Source organism: Sinocyclocheilus grahami, unplaced genomic scaffold (genome assembly GCF_001515645.1).
Source record: "Sinocyclocheilus grahami isolate Dianchi unplaced genomic scaffold, SAMN03320097.WGS_v1.1 scaffold331.1, whole genome shotgun sequence".
Taxonomy (NCBI): domain Eukaryota; kingdom Metazoa; phylum Chordata; class Actinopteri; order Cypriniformes; family Cyprinidae; genus Sinocyclocheilus; species Sinocyclocheilus grahami.
This window is the reverse complement of record NW_015505510.1, coordinates 325,481-349,079: the sequence shown is the minus strand read 5'-3', so window position 1 is coordinate 349,079 and position 23,599 is coordinate 325,481. Positions and strand designations below refer to the sequence as shown.

The window sequence follows — 23,599 nt, the reverse complement described above, 5'->3', positions numbered from 1 at the left end:
TCCCCTCAGCACACAGTAGGATTTCTCAGTGAACGCCTGTGTTTGACGGGATATCTGAGTGATCACAGAAGCACTTTTGTGCACATGCTTACAAGAACATGCAGACATGATTCTTTCGATCAGTTCCTTTGATAAAACAAGGGCACATGTGGCAGAGAAACTCAGATCCCACTAAAATTAACATAATTATATAATATATAATTTATATAAACTATATAGTAATTTATATTAAATATCTAATAATATTCATAATACATTTTATAATAAATAATTATGAATAAGCATAAAATTGTTATTCATACACTTATTATGATTATGATGATGATGTTAGTGTTGCTATTATCAATAATAATAATACTAATAATACAAATTTATTAGAATGTTATGTTTTAATAATGTTATTTATTATATGCCACTGTTATAACCATTATAACAAAAAAGTATTGTTAAATAAATAATTTTGTTTTGGGCAGAATGATGTAGTTCTAATCTAATAAAGATATATTTAAAGAGGACTGAGATTAATAATAATTTTAATCTCCTGAGCGTGTGCTGCTCTTCGTTTTTCCTTATTGTAGCATTTTATGTCATAGGGTTGGGTTTCTAGCATTCATTCATTCATATATTCATGCATCTTCAAAAAAGTACTCTGATTCTGTAACAAGCAGTATTTGTAACAACACGGTTTATGACCATTCCTCATAACAGGGTTATCGGTTACAAAATTAAAAGTAAACCCAAACCCAAACAAAATAGACATTAAATGAAATAAAATAAATTAAAAACTAAAAGTATTAAAAACCTAAAACTAAAATCCTAAAAAGTATTAAAATCCTAAATAGTCTAAAACTGATAAATACAAGAAAAATACAAATTAATAAATACTATGTAGACATTATTGTCTTAATGAAAAGTAATAAAAATGAATAACAAAAATTCTTAAAACTCTAAACATCAATTTAATCTAATCAGATTATTTAAAATATTAACAAAAACTGCAACAGTATGTGAATGATGCTAAAGTGACGCTGCAGTTTCACAGCACACCTTTACTGTCTGCCCTCTCATGACATTGACGGCACTGTTTGTTTGGTCTTTTCTGTCCTTTGCTCTCTTCAGACCCTACAACTGAATGAATGTTTTCTAACAATCTCCCCGACACCAGCTTAGTGCCTGTCAGTCAACCTATTGGATAAGTGCCCCAGTGAATTAATGCCTGCACATTGATCTCCTTCCATCTGCTCCTTTCATTCTGGTCTGAGAGAGCAGAGGGCACTGGAGGAAATGGCTAGTGTGTGTCTTAGAGTGTACAACCTCTCAGCCCTGGTTCATTTGCCCTGAATGTGTGTAATTCACGCATCAGAGCTGGTTGGTAGTTCAGAAACAAATGTAAGCAGATCACAGAGAGCGTGTGGGCAGAGCGACACACGTTAGCCTGGAGATCCGTCACTACTTTTGCTTAGAGTAATTGGGAAATGAGAAGAAAGCGAGACAAACTGCAGGCAGCCTCATCTCCAGAATTTTGAATGGGAAAATTGTGAGGATTCATGTGCTTTTTGAAAGTTAATCTCTCTTGTAGCAGCAAGAGTACAACTAAATGTTTAGTTTTTAAAACACAAATGTAAAGGTTTAAAATGAACACCAAATATGAGTAAAAAACAACAACACAATTTTTAATGACTATTTGTAGTGACTTTTTCCTCAATGAGATGCACGTAACTAAGTATACTCTTGTAATGGTAAAATGGGTTTCTCACACTTAATTTCAGTGCTGCAACAGACTAGAAATTGAGATCCAAATAACTAACAACCAAAAACATAATTTCATAGACCTTTTGACTAGGGCTGCACGATAAATCGCATGTGATTGTCATGCACATCTCGTCAGTAAAGCCAGTTCTGTGATTAGTAGTAAATCTCCAGCATGTGCTTTCAGATGGAGTGGCATTTACTACTCAGAGCCGTAGTTCACTGACAAGCTACACAATATCGCGTTCATAATCGCAGACAAATCGCATCAGTGAACTACGGCTCTGTGTAGTAAATGCCGCTCCATCTGAAAGCAAGAAGTTGAAAATGCCTTATAATTCTTCAGTCAGTGGGCTTAACCTCATCATTAACACTGAGCATCAGGGCTGGTACTTTCATATCTTATGATTATTTAGAACAGTACATATGCAATAAAGTCTGTCAAGCTCAATAAACAACAACAGATTAACTCTAGTCAATCTACTGTGCATCCACTTGAAATGTAGAATATATTAACAATCCAATATATATCTAATTTATTTAAAAATAGAAGATAAATTACAGCACATACAGTGTCATCTGTTAAACTCAATTATCATATTTCAGTGCATGAATCCAATAAGTACGACTTCACATTATGGAGTCAATTTTTACACATAAAATACATGGTCAGTTAAAAGTCTGGACACACTACATATACCAACCCATGACATATACGTATCTACATATACATTTCTATTTGCTTATTTCTTTTTTTTATTTACTTGAGCATTTTTTGTTACTATATACATGTTCAAAAGTTGTAGAAAAAAAGAAAACAATTCTATTTCAAATAAGTAAAGTAACAAATACGAAGAATCCTGAAAAAATATGTATCACGGTTTCCACCAAACTTTTAAGCAGCAATAAGAAATGTTTCTGAAGTACCACATCAGCATATTAGAATGCTTTAAAAATGAATACAGAAATGAATAGTAAGGCTCACTTCCAAAATGTTGTTACCCTTGACTTTTTGTTTGAGAACTGCAGGATCCCATCGGCCTAAAATATGTACTCAAAAACCCTTTGCGGTGTTGTTGTTTGGCTTTATCACAGGTGGATTTCTGAGATAATGAGATTGACACATACACACTCACTGGATGTGTCCTATGTAAATGAGGCTCTCTTGTTGTGTTTCCCTGGATTTATAATTGTAGGCAGAATCTTGGAATAATTCTGTGGCATACTGATGTACTAGTGACATCTGAATGACAAATAAAGGCACTTTCTATTTGGAGGAAAGATAAAGGGATTGTAACAAACAGGTGGCTTCTTCAGATTTCTCAAGTATATAACAACAGATGAGGTGAAGGAGGCTGTCGCACAAAGGCAATCTAAAACAGAACGGTCACACCAGAATAAGTTGCGAATGCTTCTTACCTCCTAAACGGTAATGGACTGTCAGTGGATTTGACTCACTGACTGTCTTCTGTAAGAGTAATTGGATGTAGGAACTGTCAAGGTATCCGATACGCAGGGTGGTGTGGCATAGTGACTAAAGATTTTAGCAAGTTAGGTAAAACTGTAGATTAAGGAAACATTATGAACTGTAAGAATTTTCTCTGTCAACTCCTAATTTGCTGCTTATTGATAGTATGTAAGGTAGTTGTTTGTAGTAGTGATGATTAGGTACATGGTTAAGGGATCTAGAATATGGTCATGCAGAATAAGCCATTAATATATGCTTTACTAATAAACGACCATACTAATAACTATCCATGCTAAAAAGCCATCAACTATAGTTGAATAGTGTTTCCTAATCTAAAATGTTACCACATGTTACTAAACTAGTTCACTGGTTCAAGTGTAAGATCCTTTAAACCAGGGGTGTCAAACTCAATTTCTGGAGGGCCGCAGCCCTGCAGAGTTTAGTTCCAACCCTGCTCCAACACAAATACCATGTCGTTTTCAAATAAGCCTGAAGGACTTGATTATCTGAATCAGGTACGTTTAATTAGGGTTGAAGCTAAACTCTGCAGGGCTGTGGCCCTCCAGGAACTGAGTTTGACACCTCTGCTTTAAATTGTTAGTAGTAGTAGTAGTAGTAGTAATAATAATACTATTAATCCAGCAGCAATAAATTATATAGTTTTTACAAAAATAAATAAATGAACAAAAATAAATAAATAAATGTGAAGTGTAACCCAAGAATTCTGGGAATATCCGTTTTATTTATTTATTTATTTTGACTGTAAATTATAACATTACTACTTTTTTTACTTCCAAAAAATTGTACATTTAACAGTCTTTTACTGTAAACTTAAATGTTTTGAACAGTAGAATGAACAGTTTTTCTCTGTAGTAAGGGAATTTACTGTTAACAGTAAAACAATTTACATATTTTTACTGTAGAATTTCATAGTCTTTTACAGCTTAAATTATATTAATTACAGTGTACTATGCAGGGAAAACTGTAATAGATCCAACCTTACATTTCATGTAAGTTTACAGTAAAACACTGTCAAATGTACCATTTTTTAAATAAAAAAGAACAAGTCATCTTATAATTTACTGTGTGTGTGTCTAAATAATTAAATAAATAAATAAAACTTTCAGTATTCACTGTTTAACTCGTCACATTTGATGGTATCGCATTTGAATAGTGTTTCTTAACAGTTGTTGTTATCAGTTATGCATATAAGGGTTTTATATTTGAATTTATGTTGTTTGATTAATGTTTATTGCATTATATTAGTGTCATTTTTGATACCATAATGGCATCTTGTATTTGTGGGTATGACACATCTATACCTTCTATATATATTCTATAGCCTATATTAGTATTTACTTCAGTTTGCTCAAAAGCTACCTGTGATTTTTCATGAGGTATTATGGTGGTTATCAGTAAATGTTAACGGTACAAATCTGATTTTATTAGCAGAATGGCTTTTGTTTGTTTGTTTTATAAATTACAGTTAAACTAAAATTTCCTGTAAATATTGACTTTTTTACGGTAATTTGCCATGAATTATTCTGGCAACCACATCTGCCAGTTTTTTATTTATTTATTTATTTATTTATTTATAAAAACAACAGGATTCTTTTGTAGATGAAGATTTGTATTGCATAGCATGAATTTGCATAGCTCGCTTTAATGAAGTAAACTTAGCAAGCAGCAGGCATAATGAACATACTTTTTTCAGCTGTCATAAAAGCAGTGATTTTTGTTTTTGTATGTGTACCACCAATTAGACATTTAAATGCACTCTTTGATAATTAGCTTGAACGCTTGTCATGTCACCACGCTGCTCTGAATTCGTCGCTGTGCCGAGTGTTGACTAAGGACTCGTGAAGTCTGTCTGTTGCTATGGAGACTGCGTGTGTGCAGTTTAAAAGAATGAAGTATGACCTTCTGAATGTACCTGGCTTTATGTTTCTTCCTCCACATAACTTGTTCTTGATAAATGAACTCAAAGCAAACAACTTTCACTGAGGATGCTAAAGCACGCAGGAGGGAAGCTCTTCTTGTCTCTGTGGCTCTGATAAGGTGTGCTTTCCTCCAGTGAATGGCTGTCTGCTGCTTTTTCCACAATCATAAAACATGCAGGCGAGGTCAGCTGAGACTACATGGATTAAACCTGCTGAACTGTGTGAATTTATTACGTCCAATTTCATGAATTAATTTGAATAAGAAAAGAGATTCGCCATTGGACATGATCAAACCGAATGCTATAGAACCACTTGAAATATGCGTATTAAATATTGTAATTTTAAGCTGATGCCCTGGCATGATATTCACTCAGCAATTATTATCGGCACTGTGTCGTCAACAAATTGCTCTCTTGTAACCCGTTCCTCTTCTTTTCCGCTATTGCTCTATTGATCTACCTGCACATACTGCTATTATGAAGAAGTCTAGCAAGTGTAACTTTTAGAAGCATGAGGAATAATTGGTGCCATGGGACACTCTGAATGGGTGAGTCTGCCAAGAAAAGAAGGAAGAGCTAATTCTTCAATGGCCCCTTAGGAAAACTTTGGCTAACTTTTCACAGTACAGACGAAAGCTCAGTGTTTTATATTCAAGCTATGTCAAGGACGGATGAATTGATAATCAGGATGTAAATTTTTTTGGTCAGACCCTAATAAGACATAGAAATAAATGACAAAATAATAGTGGAAATAAATATGATGTAATATTATATGTCATGTATTTCTACAATAGTTTGTTTAATTTATTTCTGCAATGTATTGAATTGATATATTTGATATACACTGCCATTCAAAAGTTTGGGATCAAGATTTTAAATATTTTTTTTTTTTGCACATCAAGGCTGTATTTATTTGATCAAAAATACAGAAAACAGTAATGTTGTAAAATATTATTGCAATTTCTAATATTGGTTTCCTTTTTAATATGATTTAAAATATAAATTATTTCTTTGACACAGCACTGAATTTTCATCAGCCATTACTCCAGTCTTCAGTGTCGCATTATCCTTCAGAAATCATTCTAATATGCTAATTTATTATCAATGTTGAAACTGTTGTGCTGCTTAATATTTTTTTGGAACCTGTGATACTTTTTCTTTGATTCTTTGATGAATAAAAACATAAAAAGTACAACATTTATTCAAAATAGAAATCTTTTCTAACATGTAAGTATTTTCTATCACTTTATATCCGTTTAACGCATTCTTGCCAAATACTTACTTAATTTACTGACCCCAAATAACCCCTATTTTGAATAAATGCTGTTCATTTTAGCATTTTATTTATCGAAGAATCCTGAAAAAGTATCACAGGTCCCCAAAAATATTAAGCAGCACAACCGTTTCCAACAATGATTCTAAATCAGCATATTAGAATTATTTCTGAAGGATCATGTGACTGACGACTGGAGTAATGATGCTGAAAATTCAGCTTTGCTTCACAGGAATAAATTATGTTTTAAAGTATATTAAAATGGAAAACTGTTATTTTAAATTGCAATAATATTTCACAAAATTATATTTTTTTCTGTATTTTTGATCAAATAGATACAGCCTTGATGAGCATAAGAAACTTCTTCTTCAAAAATGTAAAAAAAAAAAATCTTAATATGAAGTATTTATTAGTATAATAAGTGTGCATTTTATATATTTATATTTAAGTTATATTTAATTTTCTTTGTTTTTGAGAAAACAGGAAAACGCTTTGCCTGGCCCTAAGGGTCAAGTAATTTCAGCTGTATTCTGCCATCTTTGCAGTACTGTCAGTCTCTCTCATTTAGAAATGAGTTCAACGTGAATTCTTGGTAAATGTGGACACTTAAAACAGCAGTTGCCTCTGATATTTTTTTTACAGTTCTCCCCTGGAAGAATCTCTCGAGAGTACATGTTTCAATTACAGCATGTAGGACACCGCCGGACCATGAGAGGCTATTTATAATTAATTCCCTTTTCCTTCATTACCAATGTAATGATGCCTGTCACTTATCTGCATTAAGCTACAACATTTATTCAAAATAGAAATCTTTTCTAACATGTAAGTATTTTCTATCACTTTATATCCGTTTAACGCATTCTTGCCAAATACTTACTTAATTTACTGACCCCAAATAACCCCTATTTTGAATAAATGCTGTTCATTTTAGCATTTTATTTATCGAAGAATCCTGAAAAAGTATCACAGGTCCCCAAAAATATTAAGCAGCACAACCGTTTCCAACAATGATTCTAAATCAGCATATTAGAATTATTTCTGAAGGATCATGTGACTGACGACTGGAGTAATGATGCTGAAAATTCAGCTTTGCTTCACAGGAATAAATTATGTTTTAAAGTATATTAAAATGGAAAACTGTTATTTTAAATTGCAATAATATTTCACAAAATTATATTTTTTTCTGTATTTTTGATCAAATAGATACAGCCTTGATGAGCATAAGAAACTTCTTCTTCAAAAATGTAAAAAAAAAAAATCTTAATATGAAGTATTTATTAGTATAATAAGTGTGCATTTTATATATTTATATTTAAGTTATATTTAATTTTCTTTGTGTTTGAGAAAACAGGAAAACGCTTTGCCTGGCCCTAAGGGTCAAGTAATTTCAGCTGTATTCTACCATCTTTGCAGTACTGTCAGTCTCTCTCATTTAGAAATGAGTTCAACGTGAATTCTTGGTAAATGTGGACACTTAAAACAGCAGTTGCCTCTGATATTTTTTTACAGTTCTCCCCTGGAAGAATCTCTCGAGAGTACATGTTTCAATTACAGCATGTAGGACACCGCCGGACCATGAGAGGCTATTTATAATTCATTCCCTTTTCCTTCATTACCAATGTAATGATGCCTGTCACTTATCTGCATTAAGCCAGGCTCTTTCTAACCAAACTGATGCTCAGGATAGAACCTTAACAACCTGCTGGATGACAAATGAGGGTAATAAAGTCAGCATTTAATCCTAAATTAGCACATGTTCCAAATGATGGTTTTATACCGCAGTTACATTAAGGGCCAAAACACGTCCTATACTAAAGTCAAAGTGTGCATTTTATATATTTATATTTAAGTTATATTTAATTTTCTTTGTGTTTGAGAAAACAGGAAAACGCTTTGCCTGGCCCTAAGGGTCAAGTAATTTCAGCTGTATTCTACCATCTTTGCAGTACTGTCAGTCTCTCTCATTTAGAAATGAGTTCAACGTGAATTCTTGGTAAATGTGGACACTTAAAACAGCAGTTGCCTCTGATATTTTTTTTACAGTTCTCCCCTGGAAGAATCTCTCGAGAGTACATGTTTCAATTACAGCATGTAGGACACTGCTGGACCATGAGAGGCTATTTATAATTCATTCCCTTTTCCTTCATTACCAATGTAATGATGCCTGTCACTTATCTGCATTAAGCCAGGCTCTTTCTAACCAAACTGATGCTCAGGATAGAACCTTAACAACCTGCTGGATGACAAATGAGGGTAATAAAGTCAGCATTTAATCCTAAATTAGCACATGTTCCAAATGATGGTTTTATACCGCAGTTACATTAAGGGCCAAAACACGTCCTATACTAAAGTCATCCGTCGATAATTGAAAAATGCGCAGAAAAAAAGAGATTTAAATTATTTAAAATATTATTTAAATTAACAACCAAGCCAAAAACAACGATGTGCTTCAACACTAAATTATTATAGTATTCCAGAAAACGCTTTTTATCTCCTAGCATGGCTTTATCAGTTATTTATGTTTGGCTTTATCAGTCATGCAGGGAAGCTTAACATTAGTGACTGAAAAATGGATCAATTAAACAGATGGCAGCACATTTTAATTAGTTCTAAAAAGTTCAGTTTTTGCCAAAGTGTTGCTGTAGTAAATAATATAGTTCTAATGGAACTTTACAGACTTTTGACTGACTTTTGAAAAATAGTATTTTTTCTTTATATGTTAGTTCTAAATTAATTTGAATTCTAAATTATTTTACTTATTGTACATTTATTTAGGCAGAAAAGGTATAAAACATTAAACATTTCTCACACTTCTGTACAAACTTGTAAGGAATAGTTCACCCAAAAATTAAGTTCCACAAATTCATCAGTTGACGTCGTGAAAGCTGCATGTTTGTATTAAACAAGACATTAACTGATGGATTGGAGTCATGTGGATTACTTGTGAATTATTGTGATGTTTATGATGACTCGCTCATTAGAAGTGTGTCTAATGGCTCAGTAATGGATCTGTCTGCATTCCACCCTCATCTCAGCTTTCCAGATACATCACTCACCTTACAAAAACAAAACCTCCATCATTACTGCCGTGGTAATGCGGGAAGGAGAAAATCAAGCTGCCTTCTAGAACACAGTATAGATGGTTTACAGTGTTTCTCTGCTTGTCATATTGTGGATTGTTTTGGCTTTTGACTTTATTATTGAATATCCAAAATATATTTTTGGAGAGATACTGAACCATATGATTAAATTTTTTGACAGCACCTAAAATTTTATACATTTGGTCTAGTGTTCAATGTAAGGTCCAATTTTAGTTGCACAAAAATCTCTGCATCAATGCGATAACTGTGCTACTGTAAATAGATGTGATTCCTTTGGAAATTTAATTTATTTAGTTGTTGAAATGCAAAAACATTTCAAGATTTTGACAAAAAACAAGATTTTGTCATGCTACCGGTGTCATTTTAGTATCATTGAAATACTACTACAGTATGATAGTTTTTAAAAATATTTTTATTTTTTATTTTTGTATTTTCCATTTTCATTTTAGTAATGTTGTTGTTTATTTTTTTGTCTTTGTGTTTATAAATGTTTTTTTTATTTCAGATTTATTTTTAGTTATTTTAGTACATCAAAACTAATTTTTTTGTATTTTGTATTTTATTTTATTTCAGTTATCATTTCTTAATTGTTACATTTATTAATACTTTCTTTATGGTTTTAGTTTTAGTTAACCATAAAACCCCTCCAACCTACAAATACTAATGACTAAATCATGTTGGTTATGATTTATTCTCCCTAAGTTGGACTATTGTTGATTATTTAAAGAGGCCCATCTTTGACATTGTGCATGTTTGAACTATAAATATAAGAAAATGAGAGCAAGGACATTTCTTCAGTAAAATCAGAAAGTTTAAATCTGCCTTTTAAAGTGAGGTGGTTAAGTCACCCTTTGCTTTTGGGGTAACTTTCACAGGCCAGTAGTGCTACTTGATGACCCATTTGCAGTTATTTTCCAACCTCTACTTGCTAACATGTAATTTTAGACAGGAGGCTCCAATTAGGTCATGGCAAAAATGCCCCCATTTGTCTTTTAGTGCAGTGCGAAAACTGGGACCATTAATTATGGAACAATAAAAAGATGCACGCCTCCACTCTGCTGATGAAATACCACTTTCACTGTTTAATTCATGGGGTGCTAAGTCTGCAGTTTAAGCTAAATTAGCTGGCAATTAAAATGCAACCCCCACTCCCTCTGATCTTTTGATTACTACTATTTGGAGTGAATCATGCAATTGTTGTTTAATTTTTGCCTTGGTAGATCTGTCAATTACTGTATTGCTAGAATACAAAACATGAGGTCTGTTGTTTTTGATCACTCAAGGTTTTTTTTTTTTTTTTTTTTACAATTACATTGACACAGCATTAAATGTTTCATTCAGCTGTAATGTTAATGCTTCATTATCAGTTAAAACTAAGTATATTAGACCAGGGAGGATTAAATACTGAGAATAATGGCTCACAATCACAGGAAGACTATGATACAATAAATGCACAAATTAGGACTTCTAATTCATGAAATTATGTTTCATTTTTAGGCCTCTTGATACGTTTGCTCTGCTACTGATTTGTATTCCATAGCCTACTGTATTATGTATGCATATACATTTTTTAAAACTGTAATTAAAGACTTTTAGGTGACATGAATAGGATTTCCACTAATTTCAAGTGCTTAATAACGGTCACCCCCCATTTTTTAAAATAGGCATGCAGGTGCACTATCCAAACTTAAATTGTTGTAATTTATAAACACTTTGGAATACAGACATAAGGTTGGTCTCTTTCTAAAGAAGAAAATCAGCAGATTATCGCAAAAGTGGAATTTCTTGAAGTAAAGTATCAAAAAGTTATGGTAGTTTAAATTTACTGTAAAGAAAATGCACTATATTAATTTTATTTTATTTTATATATAATACATATTTTACATAACAGGTTTTACTCTAAAATTGGTATCAAATTAAAGCCTTATGTCTAAATAAGTTATGTTGCAAATTTGAAGTTGATATGAAAAAAATTGAGGTTCCTGTGATATTTTATTTAGGGCGTTATACCACAAACAGCCACTGGGAGCAATCCAAACTCCATTAAATATTTTTTTGCATTTTTCTGTTACAAATGTCTAGATTTCTCTGTCAATATTACTTCTATCTCAAAATAATGAGAATAACTAAATATGGAATCCTGAGACTCAGACCTTTCCAATGATATGTTTTTTGTCAAGATTATAACAATTTTTGATTGTAAAAGAGCGTAATGCATTTTGTAATATCACACTTGACACCACCCACTAAGGGAGAGGAGACCGCCAAAAGATTTTAAAGTACCATTTCCAATTTAACTCAATGTCCGATTTCAAAATGGTCTTCACAGGATGAATCTTGGACTTCTAAGCATTCAAATGATATATGATTTATGATGATTACTAAAAGATTTAATAGAGAAAAAGGACAACAACAAAAAAGAGTGCCAAGCATCCCACAGGTCGTACAGGTGACAGTTAAGGGGTTAACATTCAAATTTTGTTCACTCTCATTCAAAAGTTTGGGATTATTACAATTTAAATTAATTGTTTTTTTATTTTAATATATTTAAAATGTAATTTATTCCTGTAATGGGAAAGCTGAATTTTTGGCAGCCATTACTCTGTTCAAAAGAACGGCATTTATTTATTTATTTAAATTTACAATGTAAAAATAAAAAATAAATAAACATAGTTTCCTAGTTCTTCCAGCTACCAATAACAGTAAAGTCTCTCAGTTCTACCATGCATAAATAAATTCTGCAGAATACACATCATTTTCTGCAAAGAGAATGTGGAAAAATGTGGGCCATGTCACGACTTGCTATAAACATGGGGACAGCTGGGCATAGAACATTTAAGTCAGTACTGGCAATATTCAGTTAACGTTTTAAAATATATAAAGTAATGTGCACATATAATGTAGTGTGATATTTAAGATGCCATACAGTATGAGTCAGAGTTTCAGCACTGGACAGCTCCAGTTGTGCCAAGAGCTGCTGAAGCCTGTGGTGTGTAGTCAGCTTGTGTTTTAGATTAAATGACAAACTGTGAGCTTTTAAGCATTAGAACAGGACATAAATGCCTCATGGGTTCTGTTCCCAAACCTAGTGACCTGCCTTACTGTTTACACAGACAGCTTCTTTTTAAGGCAGCATCCTAACTGAGAAGGAACCTGTAAGTGACTGATTTGGAACGCTCTTACTAAGCAGCATCTCAGGTCACTACGTAAATGGCACTCCTCATGGGACACTCGATTTCAATGGAGTTTGGCAGTACCATCCTCTCTTTATTCTGATATTAATAATACTGTAAATCTATATTCACATATTGGGAAAAATTTTTATTTTTAGTAATATAAATTTTTTTTTTATCAGTTCTAAAGTATAGAAATGTAAAAACATTTATGATTTGAAAAAAACTATTTCTGTAAGATTTTTTGTTTTTGAAAGCAGTCTCATGCTCACAAGATTGAAAGTACAACTAACTGTAATAAATAAAGTATATATATATATATATAGGATATAGAGAAAATAATAATACATATCCCTTAATATCTTGTATTTATGTCTTATTTCAATATGTTTGAACATGTTTGTTTCCTCACCATTCTTTCTCTTGTGGAACACACACAAAAAAAAATAAATAAATAAATAACTATATATATATATATATATATATATATATATTATTTTTTATTTTTTATTTTCCTGTCATGGCAAAGCTGAATTTTCAGCAATTATTGCACTGGAAAAAAATAGTTTGTTTTTAAAAATATGTAAAGTATTTCCGTTCAAAAGTCTTGAGTCAGTAGAATTTTTTAATGTTTTTAAAAGAAGTGTCTAATGCTCACCAAGTCTGCATTTATTTGATAAAAAATACAATAAAATTGTGATATTGTGAAATATTATTACATTATAAATTAACTGGTTTCTTTTTAAAAATATTTTAAATATTAATATTACATTTTTAAATATACAAATATTTTATTTTAAATATTGTATATGTAATTGAAAATAAGTAATTTATAAAAAAAGTATTTGTAATAATATTAAACCATTGTTATCAACTTTTTGGCATAGAATTATAAGAATATTAATGTTTAAAAAACATGTGTTGCTTAATATTTTTGTTGAAAAGGTGCTCCTTTTTGTTTTTCAGGATTCAAATTCAATAGAACAGCATTTATTATAATTTTTTTTCAATTAATTAATTGTCAATTAATGCTGCCTTAGAATTTAGCTGAAGCAAGGCATCTTAGAAACAGCCTGTGCATCTGGTGCCTAAGGTGACTCAAAATGTTGAAAGCTCACTATTTGGCCATTTCTTCATAGGTTCAGATCTTCAGTACTGTAGCAAAAGAGGGCAAGTGCTTGCGTCAGGCATCAAAACAGTAAATCCAATATATATTAGTGAACACTGCTACTGCTTCAGTCTTACCAGGTTCCAACCTGAGCTGTCAGTCAAACACCACCCGCATATTCTACTGGTCTTGACCCAGCAGCCTCAACTCAACGGCGCCTCCGATCTCGCTCAGCAATCGCCCCGAAGCTCTCTCTTTCTCTCTGTTCTCTCTCTGCACCAGGATGATGATGATGCAGAGGGATCTGGCTGTCTGCCTGGTGTGATCTGTGCCCGCTCTGGATTAAGTGCCTCATTTTTATCCTCATAAACTCATTGGAGAGAAGACTGCTGAACAGTCTGTGGTGCACGCCGAGCAGGAGCCAGTATTGGATTATTGGATTCTAGTTCTTATTGATGAATGTGTGCAATCAGTTCTAGCAGTGGCGTGTGCCCCGAGCAGGTAAACAGCTTGTCTGAATGCTCTGGTTCCATAATAAGGTCATTAATAGAAATCAGTCGGCGGGTGGACTGCCATGGAGCTAAACAAATCCCAACCTTTACTCCGGTATCATCAATCTAAACATGCAGGCCCGCAGCAAGCTTATGCCAACTTTAATACATGGCTCAGCTTTTGCATAAATGGTTCAGTGAGAGATAGATGTGTGCACACGTACACACTCGGTGATTGTAAGGTTATATGCACTTGAATGCTTGCGGTGCAGACAGGCCACATCCTGTTATCATGCATAGGATATGCATCTACGGTCAAGAAGATAACAGCTATGTTTAATGCATTAGCACGGCACGATAACCACATACAATAACAACTCCGTCAACGCCCTTGAGCTGTAATGTATCCGCGTAATGCTTGAAAGCTGATTACTAATAACTCGCAAAGGTGGAAATGCGATGCGTGCATTCATTTAGAGACGTCCGATTACAGTAAATTGCAAAGTGATGCAACCTCCACTGCTGTTCATCACACACTGTTAAAACACTGTATGGTACGGTGTAGGCATATTTAAAAAAAACTTCAAATAATGTGTTGTTGGAAATAAAAGGACAGTCTTTAAAGTAACCAATAATATGCTGTTTTTAAGCATGTGACCTTTTGATTTCCCTTTTAAGATTCCTTCTCGTTCACCTTGCAGAGGAGAGCCCTGCTGAAGTGCTCCAGAAATTGCCCCATTTAACACATTGCTATTCACATGTTTCTTCTGCATCATCATATTTTTTGCTGCATCTGTAACAAGTTAATTGGAATTCATTGTTTACGGAGCAATTTTATATTGTTTCAGAGAAAATTGAGAAAATATTTTTGATCGTTTTCATACTATGTACTACAATAGAATTGCATCAATGCATTTTCTCTTTGCAAATTTGATCATTAATTTTATTTGTTTATTTACTTGGAAGCATATCCTAATAGTATTGCCTGCATGCCACACGTGTATGTGTATATATATATATATATATATATATATATATATAAAAAAAATTCAGACAAATTACCACAAAAATGTGTTGATTTAAAAATGTATCATTTTTGCTCACCAATGGATCCTCTGCAGTGAATGGATACCGTCAAAATGGGTGCCGTCAGCTGATAATAACATCTCAGTACACAATTAAACACCTTAATGATGGATTTGTTTATTATAAACACAGCTTTTCACTTTTCAGTTGTGTTGCGGATTATTGTGGTGTTTTTATGAGCTGTTTGGACTCTCATTCTGACAGCACCCATTCATTGCAGAGGATGCATTCGTGAGGAAGTGATGTAACGCCAAAACTCTTCCTATGGAGAAACAAACTCATTTACATCTTGAATGGCAAACATTAATTTTTGAGTGGGTTGGATTCTATTCCTTCAAGGCAGTTTTGTCAGAAAATATGTGGGGGAAAAAGTGAAAATGTGTAGTTTTTTTAACCTCTTGAAGGTGCACTCAGTAATTCTTCAGAGATGAGTGCTGAGGTGGTCGAAAGACATCAAGAGCGTTGATGAAACCGCTGATGTCAGCTGATGCACCTTATTCCTCCTGAAAGTCAATAGGAGGCCGAGGTTAAAATGAAAAAGATAATGCACCACCATCAAGAAACCCGCATTTTCCTGTTTATTCCCTCCTTCATTTTTTCCACAGTCTATCCTTAGACCTGGACCATGACCCATATAAATGCTTTAAAACATTTATAGGCGCTAGTCTGAACTATTCCAGTGGGACGGCAGTACGGTCCAGGTTCAGTAACCTCCCCTCCCCATCTTCTCCGTCCCACCAGCTGCAGTCTTGCATCTCGGCCCACTTCCACACAGGCATTGGGGCTTTCTCATCATGTGCTGTCAATGGTCTGGTGGGCATGACTTTCAGCCTGAGCTTAGGGAGTGGAAGAGAAGCTTTACTAGTCAGTTTCTTTACCCCATGGGAAAGGGTAAGGAGGCAGCCATGAGTAAGAGGAAGATTTATGAACTTGCCAGCTTCTAGAAATCATACAGGCAGGCAAATGGAAAAAAATATGACATAATGGCGATACCCTATACAACAAGGATGAATAATTAATAATGCCAGTGCCCAGTAAATGAGATGGTAATGCTGAATGAATGAATTAAACTAATGTGGCGCTGGAATTCAATACTGAGGGCAATCATTAAATGTCAACATTTCTGGAATAGTATTTATGCTTTAGTAGATTGTGTTTGTGTGACAGGAAAATAATCTTTCATTTTGCATAATACATAGGAGAATGTTCCAGTAAATTAGCTATTTTGAATCGTCAAAAAGAGGCAAGGTTCCATTCGAGCCTTTCAACGTATACTGCTGACACAAACATCCACATTTTTGTTTCTGTTTTGACTCTTTCACAAAAGATATCTCTTTTTTCTGATCCTTAGATGGGAATGGTAATTAGTCAGGACAATGGGGACTTGTTCGAAGTATTCTGGGAACTCAGCATGTGGTGCAATTTTCTCTGATTGCATTTGAGAGCTGAACTTTCATGTGCGTGAGACTGAGTTCAGTGCCTTATTACAGACATTGGTCAAGTGGATGTTTCTGCATTTACAGTAGCACAACTGTGAGAAATGTCTTGAATGAGCTCATGGGTACTGTTAGAATGATTTATTCCATTGCTTCTTTGCTTTGTATGGCTGATTGTTTTGTTTGCAGGTTTGTGATTAATTACGGAATCTCTTGATGTGGTTTAAAGGAAGAACCAGAGAGAAGTTGGCTGTAAGATGAATGATGCCCATTAATCATGTGTTTGCTGTTCAAAACAGGACTGGATATTGTGCTGATGAGAGCAGGTTAGGCAAACTACTGTGTGTGTGTTTGTGTGTGTGTGTGTGTGTGTGTGTGTGTGTGTGTGTGTGTGTGTGTGTATACTGACTTAATATTTTGGGAACACATTTGTAAACAGAAGTTGGTTAAATCTGACAAAAACTCCTTTTGAGGATGTCCTGGAAGAACCAGAGAGAAGTTGGCTGTAAGATGAATGATGCCCATTAATCATGTGTTTGCTGTTCAAAACAGGACTGGATATTGTGCTGATGAGAGCAGGTTAGGCAAACTACTGTGTGTGTGTTTGTGTGTGTGTGTGTGTGTGTGTGTGTGTGTGTATACTGACTTAATATTTTGGGAACACATTTGTAAACAGAAGTTGGTTAAATCTTACAAAAACTCCTTTTGAGGATGTCCTCTTTTTTAAAGGTAGTATAAAAATATTACATTGTACACTATAAAAAATAATTTGTCAAGAAATGTGAAAAATCAAGGCAAAACAATGCATTCAGGTTTTTAAGTGGTCTCAACCATTGTCTTAAATTTACTAAGTAACATTACATTCACTAAATGCAACAACAGATTCCTTGTTTAGCAAATTTTCACTTTTTGGCACTATGGATTAATTTGATAGCCACATAGATGGTAAAAATACATTTAAAATAAATTAATAGGCCACTCTTTTAGTAAGCAAGGGCGTTAAATTGATCATATATACTAATGACAGTAAAGAATATTGTTGTTACAAAATATTTATATTTCAAATAATTGCTTTTGAACATTCTTTGTATCATAGAATCATGAAAAATGTATCACAAATTCCCAAAAATTGTTAAGCAGCATAACTGATTTCAACTATAATAATAATAATAATGTTACTTGATCATCATCAGATCAGCATATTAGAATAATATAATATAATATAATAATATAATATACTATATCCTACTACTTAATAAAACATTCACTGTGTGTGTCTGTGTGTGTGTGTGTACAGGTGTATTGTCTTTCTGTATCATCATATTTCATCCCTCACCTCCAGGCTCAGGTTCCTTTCATTTCACCTCTTATCATGCTCATTCATTCACGTCTTATAGAAACCACACATGATCAAAGTCATTTGCCTATCGTCTTCTGTCTATTCCATCTTCTGTCTATACTCACCTTAGTGTAAAAGATGGCCTACTGAAATGTGAGCATCTGTTTACATCCTCCCAGATTAGCTGCTTTAACCTCCTGCTGACACAGCTCAGATTGATTGGCTAAAGGGGGCCGCGGACCGCAAAATAAGAAATGAGCATTAAGAATCCATCTCAGCAATAATCTAACCTCTTCCATCCGCCCACGAGTTCTTACCAACGCTATTTTCCATAAAGAGTTTAGATATTGAGGTGCCGTGGAGTCAGGCGTTACGTTATGCCGGGATTTACCATTGATAAGAAATGACCTTGACTTTTAAAGGGGTTTTATAGACTTGATCGTGGTAGGGGAAAGGATATATTTCATGGGAAATTACAGTTGGGACTTAAAAAGTCTAGGGTGCTTTAAGAGAACAGCATTGGCTGACACGGCTCTGACCTTGGGTGACCTCAACTTCCCCTGGTCAGTGTCATTTCTCACTGCCAACGAGGAAGATGGATGTTCATTCTAAAACTCATGGTTCATTAAAAAAAGGGAGCAGCGAGGGAGGTCTCTTGGATAACCTGCAAATTTATGGTTCCGTTGGGAACAAGCTAACCTGCTGCTGGAATTTTTACTGGGAACATTATGAGTACAGCCAATGTTTCCGAAAGGTGCCGTATTTCATGCTTACAGCGGAAGCTAAATTTTCTGTATCATGTTTACAATATGTGTGTATGTGGAAAAATACTAGTGTGTTTGTGGATTTGTGTGTGCGTTCAAGCTTCTTCATCTTTATGTGCTTATTTATGTGTTTTTATGAGTTGAGCGGAGGCGCACGTGGCCCAGGATATGAGAAGGAATCTCAGTGGGGCATCTCCTTGTAAACACTTTTGTTATTACTCCACGCCAGCGCTGATTACACTGTGCCTGTTCCGCTGTGCTCTCTGACCCCCATCTGACAGCCATGGCGTCCTGTGAGACTCTCTCTCTCTGCCTGATGCGGTGTTAGAGGAGACAGAGGGGCAGCAAAAGCCACCTGCCAAATCTGAGGCGAATCTCGCATTTCCTGCCTTGTGGCGCAAAGGGGAAACTGGTTGAGATTCATCAGAAGAAAATATGCATAATTTGAGCTACAATGTGCACGTGTTCTATTAATGCTGTTGCATGTGACACTACCGTTCAAAAGTTTGGGGTCGGTAATTAAAAAAAAAATGAAAGAAAGTCTCTTGTGATTGACTGATTAAAAAACAAAAAAAACATCAAACATATGTTAAAAACAGTAATATTGTGAAATATTATTACAGTTTTAAATAACTATTTTCTGTTATAATATATTTATTATATTACTGTGATGGCAAAGCTGAAGTTTTAGCAGACGTTAATCCAGTCTTTATTGTCACATGACATTATTATCAGCTGTGCTGCTTAATATTTTTGTGGAATCTGAATTCTGTGAAAGCATATATATATTCTTCCTATTTGTGTATATATATATTCTTATGTGTGTGTATATATACACTACATATATATATATATATATATACATACATACATACATACTGTACACACACACACACACACACACACACACACACACACAGTAGGAATTATTCTTTCTTCTGTCAATTTAATGTATCCCTGCTAAATAAAAGTATTAATTTCTATCAATCAAATCAAATAAAAAAAATCTAACAAAAAATAAAATAAAATAAAATATAAAATAAATAAAATAAACTTTAAAGGGTACTTTATAATACTGGCATTCAAAACTGGCTACTGTAAGCACATAAAGTGGGTCATTAAATAACATTAATAACATTAAATAACATTAAAGGTCTAAATCCCACTTTTTATATCACTAGTAAAAATGCTTCTATTTTTATAAATGATTTTAAACCAATTTCAGAATGTTTAAGCATTTGCTCTTTTCACTTCCAATGACTGCAGCATTGTATTACAAAGAATGATCTATGTCACAAAAAATAGTACATTCATGCAAAAGAACAGCACATTAATGCAATTTTGAATTGATTTGTTTTTTCAACATGTCCCCCCCCCCCTCAAAATCATAAAAATGAATATTTCCAAGTTCAAATTATATTTTAAATCCCATTTTTGACTTTTGGACTTCGCTGTATTAACCTTTTTTGACATTTGGACTTATTCCAGTGTTCTTAGATTTATAACTTGTTACATTTCTAATCAGTTAGACCAAAGTCATTTCTAAAGTAAGCCTCTTCAGTGACATATAAGTACAGACTCTGTCTATTTCTTTTGGGAAAGAACTGTTTGTCAAGATCACTGTATATTTAATTAATGTCAAATCGGCAAAAGAAATCTGATAAACAACTTCCTGTCCATTTTACACTTAAACCTGGCTTTAAAAACGAGGCGATGCCTTTGAAAATAAGAAAACAGGCTCTTATAATTGAAAGCCTCCATTTCCTACAGTCATCATTTCCTCTCATTCATTTTGAAATGTCTGTCCTGCATTGTATAATGTCTCTGTATTATCAGGAATCCTAGTTCATTTGTAGTACCTTTGGACTTATTCCCAGCTTGTGCCAGAGATGCATTCAGTTTAAAATCCCAAATGGCGAAAACACCGCTATACAGCTCTTCAGTGAACCAACACAGCAAAGTTCCCTCTTAATGATCAGCCAAGAGAATTAATGAGACTTAAGTTACCTTTTACAGCAGTCGAGAGACAAGAATTAATATTCCTCTCTCTCTCTCTGCTTTTCTCTCATGTGGTTCATTGGTATGCTGCTCTATGGTGGAGTTGCTCAAGCCGTTAATGACGTGATGAATAATGGATGCCACAGCTCAATAAAACATTTGGCTTGATTTAGCCCAGATGCAGTTTTAGTGCACAGTGGTTTGATCCAACGATATGTGGTTCCTGATCTGAAAACCAGTTGTACAAGTGATACATCTCACAGTCCGGTGCTGCTCAAACAAAATCTCAAAGGTTTCTGCGCATACATAAACGCAGTGGACGGAGATGAAATTGATCGGATATCTCAGAGAATGACCCTCTCTGTAGGAAATGATAAACCAATTTGTTCACATTTAAATCTTAAGGTAATCCCATTATTCAAGGTGTCTTTGATAAAGGATTATTGCTCACTTTTCCGACAACTAAAGTGGGATCTTTATGGAGTGCATTCAGTTAAAGCATGTAAAAATGTATCTACCACAACAGTGTTTAATGCTTTTACTATGGTAGTTTCTTTGATCAGATGTGAGAGTTTATCATGGGGTCATTTTGTGTCAAACTGTTTCAATTAAAGTTTTAAAGGAGGGCAATTCATTTTTAATGCTTCTCGTTCAAGCTCTTGCTAAACGCTGTCTCAATGCTTCACACCAAATGCACTGTCTTTCTTGCTTTCAAATTATGATCAATGTTGGTGCATCTAAATGCCATGATAGATAGTTAGATAAAAAAAAACCTGGAAAAGAACCTGCTGAGAAATGGAACTGCTTGAAAAAATGTTAAGCTTTGATTTGAGCTTCTTGTATTTTTGTCTCCACACTATCTATAATAGTTAAAAAAACATTCATCCTCTTATTTAAAACTTTTCATTAACAAAAAGTATGGTATTACTTTTAAAAAAAGATATATCACCATCCTAATACCATACTTTTTGTGCCATAATAATTTGTATTTGGGTGAGGTACATGGTAATCATAGCATTTTTATATACTGTATCAAAATACCATGGTTGTGTTTAGCATGAAGTTCCTCAATGTAACAGTTTTTAAACGCAATTTTATTTTTTAAATGTAATTTAATGCAGTTTATTTTTTTATGTAATTTATGTTATAATTTTGTAGATATCAAAATATCACAATATTACCATCTGACACAATCACTGTACCATGGTAAAGTATTTTTCTAATGTTTTGATTATAAAGGTGTCGTTTAGCATGACAATTTTTTTAATTATTTTAATTTATGCGATTTTTAAAAACAATTTAAAATGATAAATGACTCATTTTGTCAGCCTCAGCAAGTGATGAGACATTTTACATTCACTCGATTGGTTGGCTCCGCCCACACTGGACCAAAACCCCACTCCTCATGAATATTAAATATTAAACATGTTTGAGGAGAGCATGCCCGTAGCCAGTAATGAGGCCATCGAGCTCCAGAGCTCGGAAAATTTTTCATTGTCAGAAATAAAACTTGTTCTCTGAATGACTAATTTGTTGTTTAAAACAAATTTGAGTGTCTGCATGTATAATTAAGTGTAGACAGTTTGCAAGAACTCTTAGCGTCTGTAGTATGAAGATAATCGCTGCGAGAGCTGGCGGAGTGAACGAGGCTTGAGAGAGCTGTGAGTGAGAGCCAGAGCCAGCTAATACCAGCCTATTTGGACATGTCTACCGTATATTTCCCCCCCCCCCCCCCCCCTCATAGCAATATCTGGCAACACTGCATTGCCGGCACTTAAACTGACGGCAATCAAAAAAGCCCATGGATAGGTAATTGCTGACAGGATATCACATTCGGTAGGCAAAAATAAAACATCCAAAAACGGTAGCATTTAACACTATTACACAGATCTGTAGAACAAAGGTTACAGAATGAATGAAATATGCAAACAGCCATGAAGAAGCTATGCTATTTCATTCAGTGTAGGCCTATTAGTTAAATTTCCACAAAGTCATGCTAAAAACTTTCATAAGAGCATTAGACAAAGTTATCGTCTATATTGCAATGGTTATTAATGAAAACTATAACAGTAATATGTATTGTTGCATGAATAATAAACAACTGATAAAATTATCCATTCCTAACCTATAGTAAAGTATTAACACATTTTGATGCAATAACTATGGTATAATTTAACAGTGTTCATCCCTCCAAAACAGAGAAAACAAATAATATTTCACAAACATCTACATGCTTCTCTTTTAAAGTGTTTAGTGTATATAATGAGTTGTATTTGTAGGGGTCATTATAGCGCAGTTCTTAACCCCACCCCAGACCTCACTCATTTTCAAATATGGAGGAGAGGACTGATTGTGAAAGAAACATATTGACAAAAAACATGAAAGGGAAACCATAAAAAAGGTCTGAGGTCTGATAAAATGCTATCTGAGGAAGCTTGTAAAATTGTGACAGGACGTGATATTAGAAAGAATATTTAATGTAAAACTGAAAGAATCAGCTGAATACCACTAAATATATTTTGTTTATCTTTGGATCCTGATAATTCCCAGTTTTACCAAAAGCAGCACAGAGAGAGATACCGAGGTAATAGTCAAAGCTTTATTTGCCACAGCAATCCTACCAGCCGTGAGCATGAATTTTGCTTCTATGTTATCAAGGTAACCACCTTGAGTT

At 33.8% G+C, this 23,599-nt stretch overlaps 1 long non-coding RNA gene across 1 annotated transcript in view; it reads left to right on the top strand.

Moving 5' to 3' along the window:
* LOC107602610 (uncharacterized) overlaps positions 1-23,599 on the top strand; it is a 106,195-nt gene that overhangs the window by 38,763 nt on the left and 43,833 nt on the right. The gene's annotated exons all lie outside the window — the stretch shown is intronic.